Source organism: Salvelinus sp. IW2-2015, linkage group LG5, assembly GCF_002910315.2.
Source record: "Salvelinus sp. IW2-2015 linkage group LG5, ASM291031v2, whole genome shotgun sequence".
Lineage (NCBI taxonomy): Eukaryota > Metazoa > Chordata > Actinopteri > Salmoniformes > Salmonidae > Salvelinus > Salvelinus sp. IW2-2015.
In genome coordinates, this window is record NC_036844.1 from 1,167,316 (window position 1) to 1,178,759 (window position 11,444).

Consider the following 11,444-nt stretch of genomic DNA (forward strand, 5'->3'; position numbering starts at 1 on the left):
CCTTTTTTGTGAGGCCAGTTGGATGTACTGACAAATTCTCTAAAACGACATTGGAGGCGGCTTATAGTAGAGAAATGAACATTCAATTATCTGGCAACAGCTATGGTGGACATTCCTGCAGTCAGCATGCCAATTGCATGCTCCCTCAAAACCTGAGATCTGTCATTGTGTTGTGACAAAACTGCACATTTTAGAGTGGCCTTTTGCCCCCAGCACAAGGTGCACCGGTGTAAGGATCATGCTGTTTAATCAGCTTCTTGATATGCCACACCGGTCAAGTGGATGGATTATCTTGGCAAAGGAGAATTGCTCACTAACAGGGATGTAAACATTATTGTGCACAAAATTTGAGAGAAATACACTTTGTGCATATGGAACATTTCTGGGACATTTTATTTCAGCTCTTGAAACATGGGACCCACATTTTACATGTTGCGTTTATATTTTTGTTCAGTATAGCTAGGGGCAATCCAACATCACTGAGTGAAACCATCCATAATTTAAAGCATGCGATGGCTGTACCATGTTATGGGTACAGTGCTTGACTTGGGACGGAGTGCCGTACCGTGTGGTGGTTAATTTCTTTACTATCAAATGAGGAGAGACAAACTTATCACACAAGTCAGAGTTATACTTAAACTAAATCTTTATTCACTTATTAATAAGGGAGCAGGTCAATAAAACACACACATATAAAGTGAATCGATTGAGTGCTCTACGATAATGATGGCTGGCTGACGAATCACCCTCAGATGATTCGTCGAGAGCCCCCAGACAARAGTGCAAAGGTCTTTTATAGCCAAGATACATCCCTTTCAGTCTACATGACGAACAACAGATGGATGGAATGGGTCACAAGGTTAAGATTTGCATGAAAGATACTTATTATTCACAGCAGACAGTATCTGCTATAAAAACAGTTATCTTTGTGTAGAGACAAGGGTCGGGCCCTGGGGTCATCTCTCCCTGGTACCATAGAGAACAGAAACATTAACTCATGCTATGGAATGCGGTCTCTTTAGGTTTTATAACCCAAAAATCTCCTGTCAGTGTYATCTCCCAAAGGCCCCCTTTCAGTTAACACAAACACAATAGAGTTATAAGAACCCTCTATTCTGTTGCATAAAACAACCATTTGATGCAATAAAAGTATTATTACATAWTCTTGCAATTTTGCTCTCACAACCGGCACCTCTAATTGTTGGTGAACTGCATACCGGTTATTTTTTGCCACTAYTCTGTGAATCTGGCGTATGTGTGCCAGTAGACTGTTCAAGATTGAGAATGTGCAGCATGCACTGTTCCATGTTGTCAAATCACATCAGAGCCAAGCAGAAAGACTTCGACCTTAGGGAGAGGTCGAAATGTACACAATTGTTACCCGGAGGAAAATGGGGGATGGTCATGCTTTTTCAATTTCAGTCAGGGGATGGGTTTAGTATTTTACTCCAGGAGAGGGTCATGTCATTTGTAATCGATTAAATGTCATATTGCTCAATGTTTGAGAAATAGTTGCTTATTATATACCAATGTGTGTCTGATGCTGCCCCTCATCCCTGATTTTCACACAATATCAAGTACGCCTAGTGTGGTCTCAATCAAATGATCCATAGCCTATGCTATAGGCCTAGGCTATACGAAGAGCATGCTCGGTCACAGGGCAAAGCTGGATTTCTAAGAAAATGTACTTCCTTCGGGGTTTTGCGCTGCTGGGATGGTGTACATAAACTGAGCTACACTGCATTACACACTGCAATGGATATGCTCTCTCAATCATGAGCCCTAGCCTGCTCTTGATGATTAAACCCTTTGGTGCTGCCTAACTAATGGCTGTGCTGTGTACAGTGGCACTTCAGGAAACGAGTCAAAGGCTTCTTCCGAAAATAGTTATTTATGTGTCCAGAAAATGCAATATCTGTGAGCATGGACAGGCCTACTGATGTTCTGTTCAGTTTGAGAGACAGCGGGAAGATGGGTAAGCTTGCTCCTGCTATAATTGATTAAATAAAAACAAATGTTTCTTTGCCCATAATGAAACTATTTATCAGAGTAATTGACCTCTGTGGAAGGACCACCAGAGGGCCAAGGCTGGGCTCACGGATAGTAGCCCAACCAGGCATGTGAGTCAAGGTGACTAGAGGCAAATAAGCACAGCTGACGGTACATATGACATATTCTCTTTCCCCTACAAGAGAGAGGAGGGAACCAGCAGAGAGRGGAGGCAAAAGAAAGTATAAGAGTGGTTGCTCCACCAAAGGAGAGGACGTATCTTTTGGAAGGCAAGGAGAAGGAGATAAACTATCTCTAGAGAATGGCCACCAAGAGAGGGGAGCTATCCACGAAGAACCAATAAGACGGTGACAAACCCRTGATTTTTGTTATAGTGTAAAGATAATCGTCTTGTGTTCCTGTTTCATCTGAAGAAGATRTGTGTTTTTCCTTGGGAGATTCTCATTGATTGTGTTGGAGTGTTTGTATTGACAGAAATCCCTCAATAGAGAACTGTGTTCAATCAAGAAAACCTACTCCTGACTYGTTTATTCCACCTTTCCGCTTTAGAGTGACACCAAATTACTTGGTCAGCTCACACCTCACAAAAAGGCATATTTCGAGTAATTTACATAACTTACATTACTATGAAGCAGTACCCAAGAAGATGAACAGTGAATTGGTGCTGAAAGTAAGCCAATTCGACAAGGCCTAATTCATTTTAAAAAGTATTCACTTTATGCTACTAACAAAAGGGCTTTGTGTGGGAGCCTACACAGAGTACAAAACATCAAGAACACCTTCCTAATATTTGAGTTGCACCCCCRTTTGCCCTCAGAACATCCTCAATTCGTCGGGRCATGGACTACAAGGTGTCGAAAGCATTCCACAGGAATGGTGGAAAAAGCGTTCCACAGGGATGCTGGCYCATGTTGACTCCAATGCTTCCCACAGTTGTGTCAAGTTGGCTGGATGTCCTTTGGGTAGTGGACCATTCTTGATACACACRRTAAACTGTTGAGCATGAAAAMCCCAGCAGCGTTGCAGTTCTTGACACACTCAACCCAGTGCGCCTGGCAMCTACTACCTTATTATACWAAGCGATCCATCTTTAGTCCGCAATGCTTTGTGCTAGAAACAAGCTGTAAAATGCCGGGGAAAGACGTGACTCCGACGCATATGGGAGATCTTTGGCTGGAATCTATGACATTCAGARGCTGYGCTACAATCTTCTATAGCCGAGGAGATAAAGAAATTGACTTTGCTTGGGAAGTAATGTGTGATTCTGTCACTATCAACTGACGTTACTCTAAACAAGTCAGGAGCAAGCCAGCTAGCCTAAGAAGGAACGGAAATTAATTATTTAGGTCAGACTGTTCTCTCTGCTACCGCATGGCAAGCGGTACCGGGACTCCTCAACAACTTCTACTCCCAAGCCATAAGACTGCTGAACAATTAATCAAATGGCCACCCGGACTATTTACATTGACCCCCCCCCCCCCATTTTGTTTTTACACAGCTGCCACTCGCTGTTTATATATATATATATATAACTGTATATATATATTTATTTATTTTTTTAATCGGCCGATTAATCGGTATCGGCTTTTTTTGGTCCTCCAAAAATCGGTATCGGCGTTGAAAAATCATAATCAATCGACCTCTAGTTCAGAGTAGATGGTACGGAGAGTGTTCGGGGATTCCATGAGTTCAAGGACTCCAAAGCTACAAAAACGCCAGTCTCCTTGTCACCTCTGATGAAAGCAGTAGAAACCATCGCCATAKCCACCAGTGAATGCGAGCGTGCATTCAGCAGCATGAATGACATCGTGAAACGCGCTCGCAGTGAGCCACCTCTCCAATTTGCTTTTCCTCAAACGCAACGATCAACCACTGCTGCTGTTCCACCCCTTGCCATATGTGAAGACATGGCTGAGTAAAGGAAGGAGACACGCCAACACAACCGACTGCCCTGCCAAAGAACACACAAAGCAATGTGGAGCTTGTTTTGATATGGTAAGGCTAAAGTGTGAAGATTTGAAAATGAAATGCTAATAGGCATACAATTTAAACAATTGTTTGTTCAACCTACTTTACACACCAGTCCTCCTTCTCTTCACTGCATTTCAGCACCATGGCCAGCTCCTCCAAAGAAGCAGTTAAAGTGCTCGGAGCTTCAGCACCTGGACAGTGACTTGTTTAACATCATTAATGTTATGTCAGTCCTGGCACGCAAGGTCCTTCTGTTAACTAGACCTAATCTGTTTATGAAACTTGTTTGTAGGCGCTAGTGTACAGTGGTACTGATATGCTTGTATTTGTAAGCCTACAAAAAAGGTCACAAAGCCTTAATAATAGCAATAAGGGACCTCAGGGGTTTGTGGTATATGGCCAATATACCATATCTTAGAGCTGTATCCAGGCACTCCACGTTGTGTCGCGCTTGAGAACAGCCCTTAGCCGTGGTATATTAACCCCCCCCGGGCCTTATTGCTTGATTATGTGAAGATGTGTGTATACTTGAATGCTGCCTTTATGCATTACCTCTGCTTATAATGTGTCGATCTGTTCTTGAACCAACTGTACCATTTWAAATCATTCCTTATGAAGACCAGAYGTACTACTGTTAAAACTATTATTTTATCCTATACTGTATATCTTCTTGATAGCACTGATGCCTTTGCTTTTTAGGAATTGTAGCACTCAATACTTAAGTGGCATTTCATGGAGGTATCCCATATGTTTATCRGTGTTTTATTTAGTCCTGGTACAAAGGGTTTTGTTTATTAATGTTTATGAATTTGAGAGCTTATAAAAATGTAATATTGAATTACATGAACAAACTCTTGAATGAATATGAATATGTATGAACTTTCCAATTTGTAAGTCGCTCTGGATAAGAGCGTCAGCTAAATGACTTAAATGTAAATGTTGAACTTGGCCAAATTAATCAATAAGTCAGTATTGTATAGTACATTTTAAGTGTATATTATTGTTGTCTGATCGGCTACTAGACCTCAATGGAATAAGACTTATTTACAGTGAATAATCAAAAAGGTCTCTATTGCATAATGTAATTTGTGAACTTCGGTAAACATAGTCTCATGCACCGACCTGGAATAAGACAGCTCCTGCACCTCTTCCATCCCAAGTGAATAACTGTATTTGGTTCGATTGTCATCAGCAATGAATTAGGACATGTCAGGATCAAGGGGAAAGTTGATTGCACTGACATTGCAATCAGGACACCAAMATGTGACAACTGTRCAAGGGGGTGTATGCCTTCTAGTCAACTAGGTTCCATTCAAATGAAATAGGTCCCTCACCAAAGGAGCTGGAAGTCGAGATTTTTTTGGGACAATTTGCTTCATTGTCATTTCTTTTCAGTGGACGTTTTTTAAAGCACTTTCCACTCAAGATACTGTGAGAAAGCATCTCAAATCCCCAGAGCAAAAGCGACCTAGGCTACAGAATATGACATGTACTCACCTTAAAGAACAGGCCGGCTTGTGTCAARTCCGAGTCCACTTGAAAGCAGTTGCCTATATGTCTTAAAATTASACAAATCGTTTTGACAAAAATGAAAGGGTATTTAGAAAAACAACAATTCGTGCAGCAATTTGGAACAGGACACACGCGAGTCTTTGCAGTGACACAAGCAAGGCACTGCTAGTTGCACTACTACATAACTAGCTAGCTAAAACGCTAACTTAACGATAARCTAGTGTTACATTCAGCGTGCACGATTTTATGTTGGTGATTTAACGKTGTGAAAATAGCTACGTACATAGCTTGCCAGCAAACGGTAATGGCTGGACTCATCAAATCAATAATGCATTTAGCAACTAGCAAGCTAGCTAGTTCGCCTAACTAACGTCGTTAGTTGTTAACGTTGTAAMGTTAGATTTTGAATCGTTCATGCAAAAATAGCCTCTATCCAATCAATTAGYAGCAATGCATTTAGCTAGGTAACGTTACCTACCTAGCTATTAACAGTGTATCAATTTAAGGAGCATGATTTAGGCAAAGGTTTAGATACTCTGTGATACAGCAGGTAGCGAACTAACAATATCTAGCTACTGTAGCTAGTATGATGTGCAGGTAATTTAATCTGGCTACTACCGCTAAGTAACGTTAGCTGCTAGAACAGCTGGGCAGTGGGAGACRTAGCAACTAWCGGTAACGTTAGCTAGCTAAAGAMAATTAAACTAGYMATTTATTGACTACTCCAAATATACTACCTAGCTAACGTTAACGAACTGACTCATTCCTACTGTTGTCTCCATCAGTCGTCCTCTGGTCAACCGTATCCAGGTGTAAAATGTATGTAGCTAAATGTATAAACCGTTTTAAATCAGAGCATCCAATGCAGTGCCGCGCCGTCATATACAGCTGTTTCACAGTTAACGGACCGGTGTTGCACCTAACAGTTGCCAGTCTCAACTAGCTGCGGGTGGTTGTATGTGCGTGCCAATGTGTATATGAAGATGTGGACACTGGCTGTGGTAGAGGAGGGTGGGCCAGTGGCGAAAAAGCATAAACGTTCTGCACGAGGGGATTTATGATCAATCAAGTTAGCGTTTTCAGTCAGTCCTCTTTGCTAACTGGTTAAAGGCACAGTCTGTTAGACTTTCTGTCGTTTCAATAAATATAAACATCTTGATATTGAAGAATTAACTTATACTTTCATTAGATACTTTAATTTGTAAAACTGCCTCAATTTATAATAACCCAAAATCAAAGTATATTCCTTTGACACTTGATGAAAGCTTTAAATCATGTAAGTATGAAAGTAAAGTAAAATATTGCTGTGAGCAGCAATGAACGGGGTTCAAAGGATGACAGAATGTACACAAGATTAGTTGGATAACAAAGAGAGCATTCTATCATGTAGGAACTATCCTCCTTCATATGCAATCAGTGAAAGCATTACCATGTTTATCAATACCACAAGGATGATGCAAGTAAAGTTTAGTCTAGCAGTGTAGGTTGGTTACCTTTGAATTCAGCAGGTAATCATTCTTAATGTCATTACTTAATATATTGAGTTTATACAGTGCATTCAGAAAGTATTCAGAACCCTTGACAGTTTTTTCCCTCATCAATCTACTCACAAGACCCAATTATTACAAAGCAAAAAAAGGTTTTTAACTATTCAGACCCTTTACTCAGTACTTTGTTGAAGCACCTTTGGCAGCGATTACAGCCTCCTGTCTTCTTGGGTATGACGCTACAAGCTTGGCACAACTGTATTTGGAGAGTTTCTCACATTATTCTCTGCAGATCCACTCAAGCTCTGTCATGTTAGATGGGGGGCGTCACTGCACAGCAATTTACAGGTCTCTCCAGAGATGTTCAATCGGGTTTAAGTCCGGGCTCTGGCTGGGCCACTCAAGGACATTAAGAGACTTGTCACAAAGCCACTCCTGCATTGTCTTGGCTGTGTGCTTAGGGTCATTGTCCTGTTGGAAGGTGAACCTTCGCCCCCAGTCTGAGGTCCTGAGCGCTCTGGAGCAGGTTTTCATCAAGGATCTCTCTGTACTTTGCTCCGTTCATCTTTCCCTCGATCCTGACGAGTCTCCCAGTCCCTGCAGGTGAAAAACATTCCCACTGTCACGCCCTGACCATAGTAAGCTGTTTTTCTCTGTGTTGGTTGGGGCGTGATAGTGACTAGGGTGGGTCATCTAGGTGTTTGTATGTCTATGTTGGCCTGATACGGTTCCCAACCAGAGACAGCTGTTTATCGTTGTCTCTGATTGGGGATCATATTTAGGTAGCCATTTTCCCCATTGTTAGTTGTGGGATCTTGTCTACAGTAAGTTGCCTTTGTGCACTCCAGTAGCTTCACGTTTCGTTTGTTCTTTATTGTTTTGTTTTGTGAGTTTCTCTTTATTAAAATTATGTGGAACTCTATGCACGCTGCGCCTTGGTCTCATCATTAAGACAATCGTGACACCCACAGAATAATGCTGCCACCACAATGCTTCATCGTAGAGATGGTACCAGGTTTCCTCCAGACATGACGGTTGGCATTCAGGCCAAAGAGTTCAATTTTTGTTTCATCAGACCAGAAATTCTGAGAGTCCCTTTGCCTCATCTGTGTATCTGTTTTGGCAGTATGCAAATTGGAGTGGGTCTAGGGTTTCTGGGATGATGGTGTTGATGTGAGCCATGACCAGCCTTTCAAAGCACTTCATGGCTACAGACGTGAGTGCTACGGATCGGTAGTCATTTAGGCAGGTTACCTTAGTGTTCTTGGGCACAGGGACTATGGTGGTCTGCTGAAAACATATTTGTATAGGCCTCCCGAGTGGCGCAGTGCCACTAGAGATTCTGGGTTCGAGTCCAGGCTCTGTCGCAGCCGGGAGACCCATGGGGCGGCGCACAATTGGCCCAGCATCGTCCAGGTTAGGGGAGGGTTTGGCTGGCAGCAATGTCCTTGTTCCATCGCGCACTAGCGACTCCTTTGGCAGGCCGGGCGCAGTGCACGCTGACACGGTCGCCAGGTGTACAGTGTTTCCTCCAACACATTGGTGTGGCTGGCTTCCGGGTTAAGTGGGCATTGTGTCAAGAAGCAGTGCGGCTTGGTTGGGTTGTGTTTTGGAGGATGCGTGGCTCTCAACCTTGGCCTCTCCCGAGTCCATACAGGAGTTGCAGCGATGAGACAAGACTGTAACTACCAATTGGATACAACGAAATTGGGGAGAAAAAAGGGGTTAAAATAAATAAATAAATAAAACATGTTGGTATTACAGACTCGAACAGGGAGAGGTTGAAAATGTCAGTGAAGACACTTGCCAGTTTGTCAGCGCATGCTCGCAGTATACGTCCAGGTAATCTGTCTGCCCCTGCGGCTTTGTGAATGTTGACCTGTTTAAAGGTCTTACTCACATCGGCAGCGGAGAGCGTGATCACACAGTAGTCCGGAACAGCTGGTGCTCTCATGCACGTTTCAGTATTATTTGCCTTGAAGTGAGCATATAAGTAGTTTAGCTCGTCTGGTAGGCTCGTGACACTGGGCAGCTCTCGGCTGTGCTTCCCTTTGTGGTCTGTAATGGTTTGCAAGCCCTGCCACATCTGATGAGCGTCGGAGCCGGTGTAGTACGATTCGATCTCAGTCCTGTATTGACGCTTTGCCTGTTTGATGGTTCGTCGGAGGGCATAGCAGGATTTCCTATAAGCTTCTGGGTTAGAGTCCCGCTCCTTGAAAGCGGGAGCTCTAGCCTTTAGCTCAGTGCGGATGTTGCCTGTAATCCATGGGTTCTGGTTGGGGTATGTACGTACAGTCACTGTGGGGACAATGTCATCAATGCACTTATTGATGAAGCCAATGACTGATGTGGTGTACTCCTCAATGCCATCTAAAGTTTCCCAGAACATATTCCTGTCTGTGCTAGCAAAACAGTCCTGTAGTTTAGCATCTGCTTCATCTGACCACTTTTTATTGACCGAGTCACTAGTGCTTCCTGCTTTCATTTTTGTTTGTAAGCAGGAATCAGGAGGATAGAATTATGGTCAGATTTTCCAAATGGAGGGCGAGGGAGAGCTTTGTACGCCTCTCTGTGTGTGGAGTAAAGGCCAGTCTAGAGTTTTTTCCCCCTGGTTGCACCAAAGCTGTCATCAACTCAAAGGGTGGCTACTTTGAAGAATCTGAAATCTAAAATATATTTGGATTTGTTTAAAACTTCTTTGGCTACTACATGATTCCATATGAGTTATTTCATAGTTTTGATGTCTTCAGTATTATTCTACAATGTAGTAAATAGTAACAATAAAGAAAGACCCTTGAATGAGTAGGTGTCTTTTGACTGGTACTGTATACAAAAGTATGTGAGCACCCGTTCAAATTAGTGGATTCGGCTATTTCAGCCACACCTGTTGCCAAAAGGTGTATAAAATCGAGCACACAGCCATGCAATCTCCATCGACAAACATTGGCAGTAGAATGGCCTTACTGAAGAGCTCAATGAGTTTCCAACAAGAGTGGTGTAAAGCTCGCCGCCATTTGACTCTGGAGCAGTGGAAACATTCTCTGGAGAGATGAATCACGTTTCACCATCTGGCAGTCCGACGGACGAATCTTGGTTTGGTGGATGTCAGGAGAACGCTACTTGCCCGAATGCATAGTGTCAACTGTAAAGTTTGGTGAAGGAGGAATAATGGTCTGTGGCTATTTTTCATGGTTTGGGCTAGGCCCCTTACTTCCAGTGAAGGGTAATCTTTACTCTACAGCATACAATACGATTCTGTGCTTCATACTTTGTGGCAACAGTTTGGGGAAGGCCCTATCCTGGAACGCCAATTGCTAGGCCTAATCATTGCCCGACCTCACTAATGCTCGTGGCTGAATGGAAGCAAGTCCCCGCAGCAATGTTCCAACATCTAGAGGAAAGCCCTCCCAGAAGAGTGGAGGTTGTTATAGCAAAGGTGGGGGGGACCAACTCCGTATTAATGCCCATGATATTGGAATGAGATGTTCGACAAGCAAGTGTCCACTTACTTTTGGTCATGTATGTTAATCTTCGAACGCATCAACGTTATTTTCTCAAACTCTTTAGGGACTATTGTGATGAGTCCAAAGACCACATTTGGAATGAATATGACTTTTAGTCCTAATTATTTTAAGCATTAGCATTACATAGTCAAACAAGTGAATTGTTAATAGTTTTTTTTTTTTTTTAAGATATCAATGCCAAACAATCTGGTTCAGCATGGTAATGTCTTTGATGATCCTAAGTTAAGTTGGTAGGCCATGTTGGAGGGGATTTACAAAGGATTTAAATAGACACGTAAAATCTGATTTATCAATAACTGGGCCAGCTCTTAACCGATCCCTTAGATTTTCACAAACTAAGTTAAGAGATGTACCATTGGCCTACATAATGGTGTCATTTGGATTTATGGTTCATGAGAAGTTTTTCCAAAATGTCCAAGATGGAAGAAATTCTATCCTGACAGACCTTAGGCCCTTGAGGCAAATTTGTTCAAGAGGAAAGAAACCTCTATACAAAGTGTCAAGTCTCTAGGTCAAACCGGGGGCGACGGATATGAGGGTTTTTAAGTGAGACCGCTTATAACAGCGCCACCTATAGGCCAATCTGCCATTCTTTTTGACAAAGTTACTTATGGGCTCTAGTTTCAGTGCGCCAAATTAGAAAGTTACCAATCTATGCTTGAGTTATTTAACCATGTGAAGGAAAAAAATAAGAATTGAGAGAATAACAATGTTTCAGTTTTGCTGTGCACCCGTAAATTATGCAACCAAAATGGAAATCAGTGCAACCACGGCAGGGCTCAAACCCTGACTTCAAGCCAAGGCAAGTTTAGAGTTTACTACCTTGAATGGATTTGTGCCAATGCATCAACCTCCATTAAAAGAGATTTCTCGGATATGTTTCAACAAAATACAAAACAGGTACTTAAGTTAGTAAAGGCCTTTTATTTTCAATTGGTAT

General features: G+C 42.4%; 1 protein-coding gene across 6 annotated transcripts in view; it reads right to left on the reverse strand.

Annotated features, from left to right (window-relative positions):
• Positions 1-6,485, reverse strand: part of LOC111963767 (protein SCAI) — a 48,299-nt gene extending 41,814 nt beyond the window's left edge. For 2 of the 6 annotated variants that reach the window (XR_011479842.1, XR_011479843.1), the window contains exons 1-2: positions 6,264-6,485; positions 5,479-5,539 (exon numbers count right to left, since the gene is read on the reverse strand). The gene's annotated coding sequence lies outside the window, so the exon portion shown is untranslated. Of the gene's footprint in view, positions 1-5,478; positions 5,540-6,230 lie in introns of all 6 variants that reach the window. The other 4 variants (XM_023987260.2, XM_023987257.2, XM_023987259.2 and 1 more) reach the window with 3 other exon arrangements.
• Between the last annotated feature and the right edge of the window lie 4,959 nt (positions 6,486-11,444).